This window comes from Aegilops tauschii, chromosome 6, assembly GCF_002575655.3.
Source record: "Aegilops tauschii subsp. strangulata cultivar AL8/78 chromosome 6, Aet v6.0, whole genome shotgun sequence".
Taxonomy (NCBI): Eukaryota; Viridiplantae; Streptophyta; class Magnoliopsida; order Poales; family Poaceae; genus Aegilops; species Aegilops tauschii.
The window spans coordinates 254,230,134-254,244,562 of NC_053040.3; positions in this window are offsets into that span (position 1 = coordinate 254,230,134).

A 14,429-nucleotide genomic window follows, 5' to 3' on the forward strand; every position below is an offset into this window, starting at 1 on the left:
TGCTGCTAGCTGAGTTGACCAACGAGTAAATCGTGCAGCTAGTGGTACTGTGGAAGGTGTTGCAACAACTAGGGTTGTCTCTGCTTGTTTGGTGGCAGCTATTTGTTTCTGTTTGGCTTGTTCTGCAGCTCGTGTAGCACGGGATACCCTGTCGGTACAATTTTCCGCTGGACTTTGACCTTCTATTGCACCATCAGTATCAGCAGAATCTGCAGGATTGTTCCGCTTCCCTTTCCTTGTTGTTCTGTGTTGCTTCCTCTTTCTCTGTGCCATGTTAAGTCAAGCCAACAAGAAAAACGAATAACAATTTAGTTCTTCAGAACAAATGTACTTTGATGTAAGAAACTGGTGTGATAGACAGATATTGTATGTTCTAGAAACATGAACACATGTCTTAGTCACAAGTATAATGTGTAAAGTAAGCAGATGAAATTCAACAAAATTAGAAGCAATACAAGCTAGACATCATACATAACATGCAACCACATATAACAGTGCCAAGTTAGAGGGAGCACCTGTAATGGTGCACTAGGGGAGACGTGCTCATCACCAACACAGCTACGTTGAGTGTCTATGCATGTGTTGTCTTGGAAATCATCTTGGGGGGATGGAGAAGTAGAATCTGTAGAGGCCCTCCGTTTGGAAGGAGCACCTTCATCCGCTGCCTTGCTAACTTCCTTCCGCTTTATTGATTTTGAATTGTCAAGTAAAACCGACAAGAAAAAGAAATAAAATTGACTCTTCAGAACTCATTCGTGCATGATACTGACAATCACTACTTTGATGTCAGGCAAACACATGATTCCAGGATGGAATAATACAAAAAACAGGACGGCATGGCATATTCACAACTGTTTGTGTAAACTATGCAGAAACCATTTCAACAAATAAGAAGCAATCCAAGCTAGACACCACATGAAAGATGCAACCAATATGACTCTGCCAAGTTAAAAGCGTCCCATCATAAATGGCATTTCAACAAATTAGAAGCAGTGCATGCTATAAATAATATGAAAGATGCAACTAATATCACACTGCATATACTGAAGGTGTCTCGTGATATTGATTTATGCGGGATACAAAAAACAATAGTTTTATGTGAGGACATGCTTAATAGACAGATGTAATATGTACTAAAAACAGGAAGGCATGTCACGTTAACAGGTATAATGTATAAACTAAGCAGAATAGCACATGCAATTTAACCAGATTAGAAGAATTACAATCTAGACACCATATGCAACATGCAACCACATATCACGCTGCCAAGTTAGAGCAAGCACATGCAATGCTAGTGTAGGGGAAATGCAGTAATCAACTATAGAGCTACGTTCACTATCTTCATCTAGCCTTGCTGTTTCTTGAGAATCATGTGGGGAGGCTAACGCTGCATTCTCTAAATGAGGATCTTTTATCACAGTACTCCACTGGCCTGACTGCCTCATCATAAGTGATTGATGAGGGATACACAAGAACATTAGTTTGATGTAAGAACATGGTTAATAGACAGATGTACCAGTATGTACCAAAAACAGGAAGGCGTGTCATATTCAAAGGTATAGTGTGTAAGCTAAGCAGATGCAATTTAACCAAATTGGAAGCAATACAAGCTAGACATGTAACGCCCCAGATGTAACTTTCCATATTTGTAACTCCAACTCTTGCCATTTCCGGCTATGTGATATGATAATTTCCTTCGTGGTTGGGTTTTGTCTTTCGTTTTTGCATTTTTTTTCATGTCATGCATCTCATCTCATAGCATCATGCGCATTGCATCTGCATGTTTTCATAAAACTTGCATCAGCTCGTAGTTGCCGCGTTACCCCTCGCTTTTGTTGACCGTTCCGAGACCAACCTTGTTCTTCGTCTTTCCCTCTTGCCTAAACCGGAGTCTCTCTGTAAAGTGCACAGACCCCCTCGCTTGCTCGTTCGAAACCCCTCCCGAACTCGACCCGCTCAGTCACCACCGTTGCATACAGTTCATCCCCAAACATCTATAAAACATCTCCGTTTTCTTAATTGGACTCCATAGCCTATTTTATCTTGACCATCCAATTTTACTCGGATGATCCAAACTTCCCTCTTTTCCCTATATATAGTCCAACCTCATACCTAATCTAGAGAAACCCTAAATTTTAGGAGGATTGTCCCCCGCCGCCGCGCCTTTTCCCGACCCCCACGACCTCCTCCGGCCCCGTTCCCGTCGAAGGCCGCCGTCGTCGCTCTGGTTCGGCGTGACCAGCTCGTCTGCCTCGCGTCTCGTCCTCGTTGCAGGGAGGAGGAACGCCCGCGCCCAGCCCGTCTTCGAGCCAAGCCGCCGCGCTGGAGCTTTTGCACTGTCCAGCAGGCCCCGCTGACCATCCCCTGATCTTTTCCTCTCCATCTCCCTTCGTTTCTCCTGTACGTCTCTCACCTCGCTCTCCCGGCGTCGTTTTTCCCAGGGAATCAGGAGCTCAAGCCCCTCCATGGCCGCACCCGACCTGCGCGACCCTGCCGGCCGGATCTGCTCGAGCTCGCCGTCCCCTGCGCCTCAAGTTCCTCCCGCCGGAGCCCCAAGTCCACCTCTGCCCCGCGCCAAGTCCTCTGCCCGCACAGCCACGCGACGCCCTCTGCTTCACCCTGCGTTGACTGCCTGCATCGCGCAGCCCAGCGCCTCCCCAGCCCACTGCGCAGTCGGCCCAGCCTCTCCCCAAGCCGGCCTGATGGCCCATGATGAGCCCCCACGGATCCAGCGCCCAGCCAGTTTCAGCCCAGTTCATGTTTTTTTTCCAGTTATGCGAATCTGTCTAATTTCCAGAGAAACCTGTTTTGCAAAAAAAAAACCTAGACATCATGCATATAATAACTTCACAACTGTGCATCGGGTTAAAATGATTTAAACATGTAAACTGCTTACAATTATGTCTAATTTCATAATATGCCACTTTCATACATGTTAAAAATGTTTAAACTTGTTGTTTGTTTAATTTTGCATAAATGCCATGTTAAAATGGTTTATTTCATAACTAAATAACCGTAGCTCCATTTTAAATAAATTTTATATGTAAATTGGGTAGAAAAATGCCTAGTTTAACATGGTAATTTTACTGTTTAACAACATTAAAATATGGTTTAGGGCAGAACAATACCAAATCCAAAATATGGACATGAGGATATTCCGGAACTGTTGTTTGTTGTTCCGGCTTCATTTAAATTTGCCTAGATAGGTAGTTTTCATATGTTTCACCTCTTGCCATGTTTAACAACATTCAATATTGTTGGGTACATAACCGAGAGAGAACTAAATAAGTCATGTGGTGTTTCGTTAATATGCAACTCGTTGCATATTGAGCTCCGCTTAATTTGTAGTATTGTTTGTGCACTTTGCCATCCCATGCCTCACTAAACCGGACATGCATCATACTTGATTGTGCATCATGCCATGTTTATGTGATGGTTGTTTACCATGTTGTTTGCTTATTTCCGGTGTTGCTTCTTCGGGTTAGTTCTGATAACATCGCGTTTGTGAGGATTTGTTGGACTTCGTCCGTTTGTCTTCTTCATGGACTCGTTCTTCTTCCTTGCGGGATCTCAGGCAAGATGACCATTACCCTCGATATCACTTCTATCTTTGCTTGCTAGTTGTTCGTTCTATCATTACGTCGTGCTACCTACCACTTTTTTATCATGCCTCCCATATTGCCATGTCAAGCCCCTAACCCACCTTCCTAGCAAACCGTTGTTTGGCTATGTTACCGCTTTTGCTCAGCCCCTCTTATAGCGTTGCTAGTTGCAGGTGAAGTTGAAGCTGGTTCCATGTTGGAACATGGATATGTTGGGATATCACAATATCTCTTATTTAAATTAATGCATCTATATACTTGGTAAAGGGTGGAAGGCTCGGCCTTATGCCTGGTGTTTTGTTCCACTCTTGCCGCCCTAGTTTCCGTCATACCGGTGTTATGTTCCTTGATTTTGCGTTCCTTACGCGGTTGGGGATTTATGGGACCCCCTTGATAGTTCGCTTTGAATAAAACTCCTCCAGCAAGGCCCAACCTTGGTTTTAACATTTGCCACCTAAGCCTTTTTCCCTTGGGTTCTGCAGACTCAAGGGTCATCTTTCTTTTAACCCCCCGGGCCAGTGTTCCTCTGAGTGCTGGTCCAAACCGGGCGATGTCCGGCGCCCCCTGGGCAACCAAGGTCTATGCCAACCCGACGTCTTGCCCATCCGGTGTGCCCTGAGAACGAGATATGTGCGACTCCTATCGGGATTTTTTGGCACATCGGGTGGCTTTGCTGGTCTTGTTTTACCATTGTCGAAAAGTCTTGTAACCGGGATTCCGAGACTGGTCGGGTCTTCCCGGGAGAAGGAATATCCTTCGTTGACCGTGAGAGCTTGTGATGGGCTAAGTTGGGACACCCCTACAGGGTATAAACTTTGGCAAGCCGTGCCCGCGGTTATGTGGCAGATGGGAATTTGTTAATGTCCGGTTGTAGAGAACTTGACACTTGACTTAATTAAAATGCATCAACCGCGTGTGTAGCCGTGATGGTCTCTTTTCGGCGGAGTCCGGGAAGTGAACATGGTTCGGGTTATGTATGAACGTAAGTAGTTTCAGGATCACTTCTTGATCACTTCTAGCTTCTCGACTGTTGTGTTGCTTCTCTTCTCGCTCTTATTTGCGTATATTAGCCACCATATTTGCTTAGTGCTTGCTGCAGCTCCACCTTGTTACCACTTCCTACCCATAAGCTTAAATAGTCTTGATCTCGCGGTTGTGAGATTGTTGAGTCCTCGTGACTCACAGATTCTACCAAAACAGTTGCAGGTGCCGACGATACCAGTGCAGGTGGCGCAACCGAGCTCAAGTGGGTTTCGACGAGGACCTTGGTCATTACTATGTTTCGTTTCCTGATGATCAGTTATGGTGCCCAGTTGGGACGATCGGGGATCTAGCATTTGGGGTTATCTTCTTTTCATTTGGATTTGACCGTAGTCGGTCTATGTGTGTATTTTGAATGATGTATGATTTATTTAAGTATTGTGTGAAGTGGCGATTGTAAGCCAACCCTCTTTATCCCATTCTTTTTCATTACATGGGATTGTGTGAAGATGACCCTTCTTGCGACAAAACCTACAATGCAGTTATGCCTCTAAGTCGTTCCTCGACACGTGAGAGATATAGCTGCATCGTGGGCGTTACAAGACATCCGGCTGGAGTGGTGAGCATGATCATCTAGGACCTAAGAGCCTGTTGGGAGGCGAGCTGCTTCGCCACCATCGTGGCTTTTTAGTTGGCTTCCAGGTGATGCATGTTTGTGCTGGGCTTGTCCCTGGCTCGGCCAGTTCCCTGACTAGCTATTTGTCTTTTGGTGATCCCGGGATGGTGGTTCATGTAAAAAATATCTTTCCTTATCTTGATAAAGACCGACTTCGGCCTTTCGAATACAAGCTAGACACCATATGCAACATGCAACCACATATGACACCGTGAACTTAAAGCAAGCACCTGGGATGGTGGTTCACGGCGAGCGAGATCATCAACTCCAGAGCTACGTTCCCCGTCTCCATCTGCTGACACTACACCCTTTAAAGTCTTGAAACGTGTCTGGCCTAGCTGCATACCATGCTGGATTGACTTCTCTCTTCTCTTTTCTGCTTTTGTCAAGGCAGGGTCTGAAATACCCTTCCATAAAAACACTAGTGAGAGTATGGGTGAAGTGTGTGCAGAACTAGTGCACTGTAAAAGTAGCAGATAGCAGGTGGCTGAAAAATAAATGACAGGAGACATATGATAGCTCTACCACATTGCATGGCAAACAAAATTAGATTCTACTCCGTATGATTTTGTAATATATGAACATAGGAAATGCTGGTACTCCTGCAGCACACCACCACATGTGGTCCTATCAAGATCACAGTCGACTGAAAATAAATAGGTCAGTCGATTTTTTTATGAACTGTCCGATCTATAAGGAACGGGCAGATGGCCTTCGTCTACCTTCTGCCAGTCACTGTTGATGATCTTTCTCGAACCGCCAGCGACCACCGGCCCAGACCCCTGCCTTCGCCGCCCCGCCCTCCCCTCTACCTCACACCACCGCCGTGCTTGGTTGCGCCCCCAGGCCATCCCTTTAATCCCGGCCGACCTCTAGATCGGGCGCCAGCAGCTCTAGGCCCCACACGCCCCTAAGATAAACACCGAGGCGCTGCTTCCCCGGCATAATAGGCGGACTAGCGCCTGTTACGCTGGGGAATGCTTCCGTTAATTGGGAATCAACTGACCAGGAATTGAAATCCAGGGGGCGATGGACCTCTAGCTAAGGTGAAATAGTATATGAGGAGAAACCTTGTGCATCGCGAGTAACTAGGAACATCTAGTATCAAGGAGAAGCGGTCAACTAGTGTCTTCTGTGGGATGAATACCGTGCAAGCAGACACGTAAGATTTGCACGAATAAGGGAAGAGCAGTGCCATTTTCGGTCGCCGGTGTGGTCGCCTCCACATGTCGCGCCAATCTTCTTCTTTTTGCTGGGGAAACCGACGTTCTGGAGGAGGGTGCAGGCTTGGACAAACCCATGGCCAAATTGTTGACTGTATTGCCGTGGCCGTTGTCGGCGGAGGGGAAGCAGATCCGAGGCGGCGAAGGACAGTGTAGCAGGAACAACTCCGTGCGGTGGACGGTGGCAAAGTTGGAGAGGCAGCGGTGAGGCGCAGGACGGCGTGGTTGAACTGGCTCGGGTACGGACGGCTCGGCCTCGGCTTCAACTACTAGCCATGGAGGGCGTTGCGGTTGAGGTTGCGGTGGACGATGACATCGGGGTCTCGCCTCCGGCGCGATGGAGGAGGGCGGCGGTTGATGGGTGGGATGGGGTGGCAGACGGAGGACGCCGGGGTTTCGTGGCTGGTGGAGAGGTAGTTTTGGCGCCCACGGAGTACGAATGGGGAATCGGACGGGGGGGGGGGGGGGCAGGGGGAGCTAAGGGAGAACCATGTGTCGGTCTGGGACGCGCTTGTTTTTGGCTTTTTTGAACAGATGGGACGCGCTTGTTTGAAATTTGGGGAAAGTACAAACTTTACCCCCCTCTTAAATTTCGGACCTACTGCGGGTCGGGGTAGGATGGTAATTCCAGGTGTCCCAAATAGTGGGCGGGAGCGATTTCGGCCGCGCGCATGTGTGCTTAGGCGGCTATTGTATATGAATGTTTTTCGGAGGCGGTTGTGTGGCGTCTAGATGAAGCTACAAACCTACCCCGGTTTAGACCTTTGGACGTCCGGCCGGTAGGTTTGACGGGTCGGAGTTAGAAAAGTAATTTCCTTGTACTACCAAACATTGGTCTCGCGCGGTTTCGGGCGAGTAGATGCTCTTTTGGCGCTTCATTTGAAATTTGGAAACACAAGCATTCACGTTTAGAGTACTCTTGAACTTTGAGGATTGACCTAAATAGACAATGTTAAATTTGACCTTGTATGTTTGAAAACCTCATTAAATTATCCACTTATTTTTGAAATTTTGACACTTGAAATTCCTATAACTACGATTATTTCGGAATGGAGGAGCTAAATGTGAATCTATTTTGTACACGACTATATATGCTATTATGTACAAAATCAGAGCAAAGATTGGTGCCCCCATAACTTAGGTATGATTTACAAATGCCATGATATCGAATTCAAATAATTGAATGGACTTCATGTTGAATTTGATTTTGTTAAACCACCTTAAGTTGAATTCAAATGTATGCTAGTTCATAGTTAGCTATTTATAATGTTCATTGTGTAACTTTCGTATGTATAATGTGCTTTATACACACAACATGAACTATACTCACGTTTATATTCGATTGCTAAAGCGATGCATTGTCTGGAGTTCAAAATACTAACTATGTGGATCAATTATGTCGAATAATAACATAGACATGCTCAAATTTGATAGAATCTAGATGTCTGATGGATCAATGACATCCCATCCTAATATTTGGATACAATTTATATCTTTAATCAATGTGTACATCAGTCTTTTACGTGTAGTTTCACTCTCCATCGGTGGTCTCTCACACATGCTCACACACTCTCTCCCGAGGTGTCTTTCTCGCAGACATGCTCTCGATATAACCCTCCCTCCCTCTCGTAACCATTTACGACTTTTTCACTAACCTTTATCACAAGAACTCTTCCTCTCACAAGCATACACACGCACAATCCCCATCGACCCTTTCTATATACATAGACCTGCCTACGTGTCTCCTGTACGCACATTATCTTTAGGCCTGTCTCTCACGTATGGTCTCACACCTCTCTTCCTAATCGACGAGTATGGTTCTAGCAGAGCATTCTGTAGGATGCCCCTTAAAGTTAGGTTGGATGAATAGTAATATCAGAGATAAGGGGTTACCTTAGTCCGATAACCCAGGGTTACAAATCCTAGTCGGCTTTGTCAGTGGACACTGAGTCCTTCACAATTCTGCTATCGTTGTCTTGTACAAGTCATCCATGGGTCTCCCTAAATGCGTCATGGGCCGACCACCGTGGCATAGGACGGAACCGAACCAAGGGCCTCACCTCTGCCCTCAGGTCTCGTTATTTTCTCACACGCACACATACCAACACAGACACCACACAAAAGAAATCTCCTCGTGCCTCTATACCCTCCCCCTTGCATATACACACTCAAGGGAATCTCTCGCCCTGACATCATATATTAGTCTCTCTCTCTCTAGACCTCTCTCATTTCTCGTGCTATCTCTCCCACGCCCCCTCCCCCCGCCGGCCCCTCTATCCATGCCTCTCTCGAATACGTAATACACACACATACCTCTCTAGGCCCTGCATATACATCAACTACACATTCACAATTGTTACATCACGTACCCCATTGATCTAAAAAGCCCTCTCTTCACGTTTATTTCGCATACAACATTCCTTTTGAATAAAGTGTGGCCAAAAAATTATTTTAGAATTTCTACATATATACAACATTACAAAGTTATATGGAGGAGTATGAACGTTAATTTGCATTGCATGGTGCCCACAATGATATTTATTCCACACTGTGAATTTTTATATTTTTATACTATATATAAAGTTAGTCATAATAAAGAGAAAGGAAGAGCATCTCTCTCCCCATCGCATACACCCCCTCTATGCCCCTTTCACGTACGCACGCAAACTATCTCCAGGTCCTCTAAAAGTAAGCCCCCAGCACATTCACGCATGTTTCATCTTTCTCTCCCGATATATACAGTGGCGATCATTGTATTTGGAGCGAAAGCACGATACGTACATTAGACTTCAGAATCCACTCATTACGGTCACCATTTACGTTTTGTGGTCATTATACAGTCACGGGCTCACCGTACAGCTCTGTATTTGCTCAAGACACGACTAGTTGACCAGTGAAACGCTCCACGTTGCACCTCTAGTGTTGCATCACATTATCTCACTAACATTGGGCCCACCTGTCGGCTTGTATCTACTCTTCTACACTCTTATAAAAACAGAGTTGGTGATGATGGTGTGCATGCCATCCTGCAACATAGGCCGTTCGATTTATATCTGACGGATAGGAAGGAAACTATGGCAATTTTGCAAAAATGTACCCACACACCTCTCCACATTTGCAAATAAGGCCTTCCCTCGTTCATCCTTTTATCTCACCAGATAAACTAGTCATACAAATGCATCTTGATGTTACGTGCAACGCACATGCCTCTTGCTAGTAAGAATGAAAACAAACGACAAAAAAATATTGGACGTTGGTTCGAAGTCATGACTGCGGGCAAAGTGGACAAGGTGGCCTTGTATTGGTATGCTGAGTCGTCTGTTTTAACACAGAGGAGCTGGTGTGGTGATTATACACACACGCACGCATGCACACGAACTGCATGCACGCAACACTCTCACGAACACATGCAGCCACGCATGCACGCAACACTCACACGTACACATGCAGCCACGCACGCACGCAACACTCACACGCACACACGCACGCATGCATGCACACACCACACGATCAACACACACTCTCACCTCAAGTGCTCAACCTACATGTGCATGCGCACACACCAGGCCCTGACAGACACATACACAACCAGGTGATTCCCGCACACGGGTTGGAGTCTTGTCGCGCCTGGGTAAATTTGTGTTTATCTGACCTTTTTCCTATGTGAACTGACATGTGGGACCCACAAGGAACGTGGTCAGTTTAAATAGTCAACATGGTGCCACGCAGACTATTTGGCCGGTCAACAGAGTGCAATCTGATGCTGAACAGTGAGCAAGTGACCATATAATCACCGCAAAACGTATATAGTGACTGTAATGAGCGTATTCTGAAGTTCGGTGACCGTATTACAGTTTTCTCTCTGTAGGCCCTCCAAAACTACATCTCTACACGTTCTCACATGTTACATCTAACAACTAAGCAATACAGCACTACTACTACACTCTAACACAATACATCATATGTGTTTTTAGTTTTACTAGATATCATATGGTTACTTAATTATTCAGTTTGCATACATTAAAATTGCCTTTGAAATGTATGGCCAGTATCATCTACCGCGCGGGAAAAATCCCGCCCTTTCCTGTTTTATCGGGTTTGTATCGATGGATCGTGCGAAACAGCAAAACTATAGTACTATACAGTACAAGTGACAGTTCACGGGGCCGCCGTGTCGTGTACTCCTCCATCGTAAGAGTAGAGCGCTCGCTTTCATAAATGTTCTAGTCCCGTTCGCTGACATGTGGGACATCATGCTACCGGGTCCATGCGCCATACCGAAATACAGTGCAGAGCAGCAGGGGTGAAGCACCCCAGTCATGGCGCCGGCGTAGTAATGAGCAATGAGGCGTCAAATCACTAAGCTGCACCTTTCCCGCAGTTAAGTTGGAGGAACGAAGTAATAATGCTAAAAAAAGAAGTTGGAGGGACGAAGCAACCATCATTTCACTCATTGCTGAATCTGCTTCTCCCTCATCTTCTTCAAGTTTTTTTATAAGATCTTCTTCAAGTTAACCACGTGTTACTTCTGCCGTTGTTCTGCCTCATGTGGGATGCAGATCGGCTTGGTAAAGCACTGACACATGGGACCGCATGTTAGCAAACCGCCAGGCCAACGTCCTCTAAAAATAAGAAACCTCCCCCGCCATCCGCGCGGCAAAATCACCTCCTTTTTACTAATCTTGATTCTATAAATTTTTTATATCAATATAATTTAGATTTGTATAGATAGCACACAGGAGCAAAACCAAGTGGTACGGTTAAGGGCATCCACAATGTGTAGCCAAATGTGAAAATAGCTTTTGGCATCGATGGGAACCATTGTAGACGGTGCTGCCAAAGCCAAAAAGATGGAACCGAAGCTCCCTGATTGATTGATTGAAGGAATAGAAAAATGCAACGTCTCTCCTCTTGCTCCCGTGCTTGGACGCATGTACAGTATAGAGCACAGAGTCTACTCCCCTGTCCCTTCTATCACAAATCACAAAGAATTGAGGCGTCAAATCAGAAAGCACGAACAAAGCAACCATCATTTCACTCTTCGCTGACTCCGCTTCTCCATCGTCTTCTTCGAGAAACCACCTCACCGCACTAAGCTGGATGGACGACGCTATTGTGGAGTACTAGTAGTACTAGTACATCTACGCGTCCTTTGGTTCAACGGACTTCCTGGATGCAAATAAGGCGGTTGTCTTGGCTTGCAGGCGGCACTTGCGTCCGGTGGTCTCCCTCAACGGCGTTCTCCGTCGAATGCACTTCGTCAAACCACAACGTTCGAGATATCATCGACATCAGCGCAATGGGGAAGGAAGTCAAATAGTTACTACCTCCATTGTTTTCGTACACAAGGCCAGTATATCAAAATTACAATTTGCAAAAGGCCACTAACACTAATCGAGGCAAAATTGATGGGGTTTGCCTCGTACTAGCAACCAAGGACATTAATATACCCTTGCATGCATGCGGAACTGACAAGGTTGGTTTGCATGGCGCTGCATTAATCAAGTGATGATGAGTGAGATGGTTAGCTCTTTGGGCTTTGGAGAAAAAAATACGCATTAATTGACACGTCAAACGTGGATTTGTATCGATTAATCCCGCGAAGGAAAACCCCGCCTTTCTTTATTAACACCAGTACTTCTAGTACGTACTTATCCTGTTTGGGTCTAGGCCTTGCATTGCCATACTTCGCCACACATTTTTGCCAAGCTTGCCTAAAGTTTTCAAAATGAAAAGGAGGTACACTTGCGCACGGCTGTTGCGGTCGCACTGCACCCTCACACGGTCGCTCCGCACCCTCACACAGTCGCTCCTGCACACCGCAAACCCAACCAAGGGAACACACCCTCACTGACACATGCTACCGCATGTGAACAAACCAAACTCAGCCATCCTACCGCCGACACATAATTTTCGTTCATACAGTATGTTTGTCCAACTGCATGTTGGGGAGGATCCGTACGGCCCGTGCGGTGGTCTATTGGGGAAGAAGAAGAGGTGAGGAAGAAGGGTTAGGAGACGTAGGATATTCATCCAACAGCCTGAAATGGTAGACTGACCCAAATGATGTAAGTCAGGCGAATTGCATAACAATATATGTTTTTACACAGCAAAAGATCCCTAAAAACAACAACATAAAGAAAAACTATCACTGCTCGCGGAACGAGACGGCCTCATCGTCTTTGGCTGGTGGCGTGAACCAGCCGTAGCTGCCGACGTGTGTCTCCGCACCGTGGTTGTCCTCGGCCTCCAGCTACTCGTTCACGCGGAGCATGCGGGCGATCTGCACGGATGAGAGCACCACCCGGTTCAAGTCGAGGACGTTCGGTTCCGCCTGCAGGAGGGCCTCGAGGGCAGTGGCATCCGCGCGCTCCGCGTCGAGTTGAGCCTCCGCCGCCGGTTCAAGTCGAGGACGTCCAGTTCCGCCTGCAGGAGGGCCTCGATGGCAGCGGCATCCGCGCGCTCTGCCTCAAGTTGAGCCTCCGCCGCCCAGTTCACATCCACGACATCCGGTTCCGCCTGCAAGAGAGCCTCGATGGCAACGGCATGTGCACGCTCCACGTCGAGTTGAGCCTCTGCCTCCCGGTCCTCCTTTAGTATCGCCAGGTTGAACCGTTGGTCCGCCTGCACCATGGGGGAGCCGGACGCCAGCACGAAGTCGACGTCCATCATCTCATACCCATCAGGGGCCTTCTGCGCCGCGACCTCCGCCATGAACATTGGATGGGCTTCCTCCTCCCCGTAGCTTGGCTCCAGAGAACTCGAGGATTGGCCCGCCGCAAAGCAAGCTTGGGAACGGAGGTCTGTGGCGCCGACCGCCGCTGCGATTTCTGCGCGGTGCTCCCGCGTCAGCATCTTGTAGTACGTGATCTTGTGGCGCACCATGGCTTTCCGGCGAACTAGGGGATGCTTGATGCGGTCTAGGGGATCGAAAGGTGGGGTGATGGGCTGGAGAGGAGGTGTGGTTTTGGGGCAGTGGCTGGCGTATGCCGAGTAGCGAAGGTTCTGGTGTGAATAGTCGTTCTGGTGATGACTGGTCAATCGATTTTGACTGTATATCGCTCTTGTTGCGTTTGCCTTGCACCCCGGCACGCTGGACCCTCCACGTCGCTAACCGAATGGAACGCGCTTCGTCTTGCGTTTTCGCTCGCTTGTGAGACCACAGTTGAGAGCAAACCGATGTCCCTCCCCCTCCCCCGCCCGCGTCATTTATACTACCACTCCCTCTGTTTTATGCGGAGTAGATAAAAACAAAGGGAGTATACTATGGATGAGGATCCCCTGACGTGGCCGAACCCATTGAGTAACTCACATGTGGGGCCTAGCAAGCATGGGGTCCGCCAGTAAGTGAACGAAAGGGAGGGTAAGGCAGGGATACCTACGTCAGAGGATCCACTTCCACTACTACTCCCTCCTTCCATCTACAGGGCCTAATGAATTTTTCGAGGCTAACTTTGACCAAATTTTAGAGTAATAATATATGACATGCAACTTACACAAAGCATACGGTCAAATTCGTATGTGAAAGGAGCTTCCAATGATATAATTTTCACATTATACATCTCATGTACTATTAATCTTGTCAATAGTCAAAGGCGGTTTTGAAAAACGCATTAGAGCATGGTTAATAATATAGCCAGCCGATGGCTATAAGGAACTGCCATGTCATCTATAGCCATCATCTATATGCACTCATATAGTAGTGTGGGCTATTTCTCGCAAAAATATATATAAGGTTGGCTATTGTATTAGTACTTTTTTCCATCTCCTCTCTATCTCTTTCTTCATATTTATTGTATTTAACTAGGAATGCGTATATAGCTAGGCTCTTGCATGAGAGCTCACTCACTTTACTTTTTCACATCTCTCCCCTCCACATAGGCCCGATATAAATGGAAGGAGGGAGTACTATGAGCATTGCATACTCTACTACAGATGTTGTCAGTA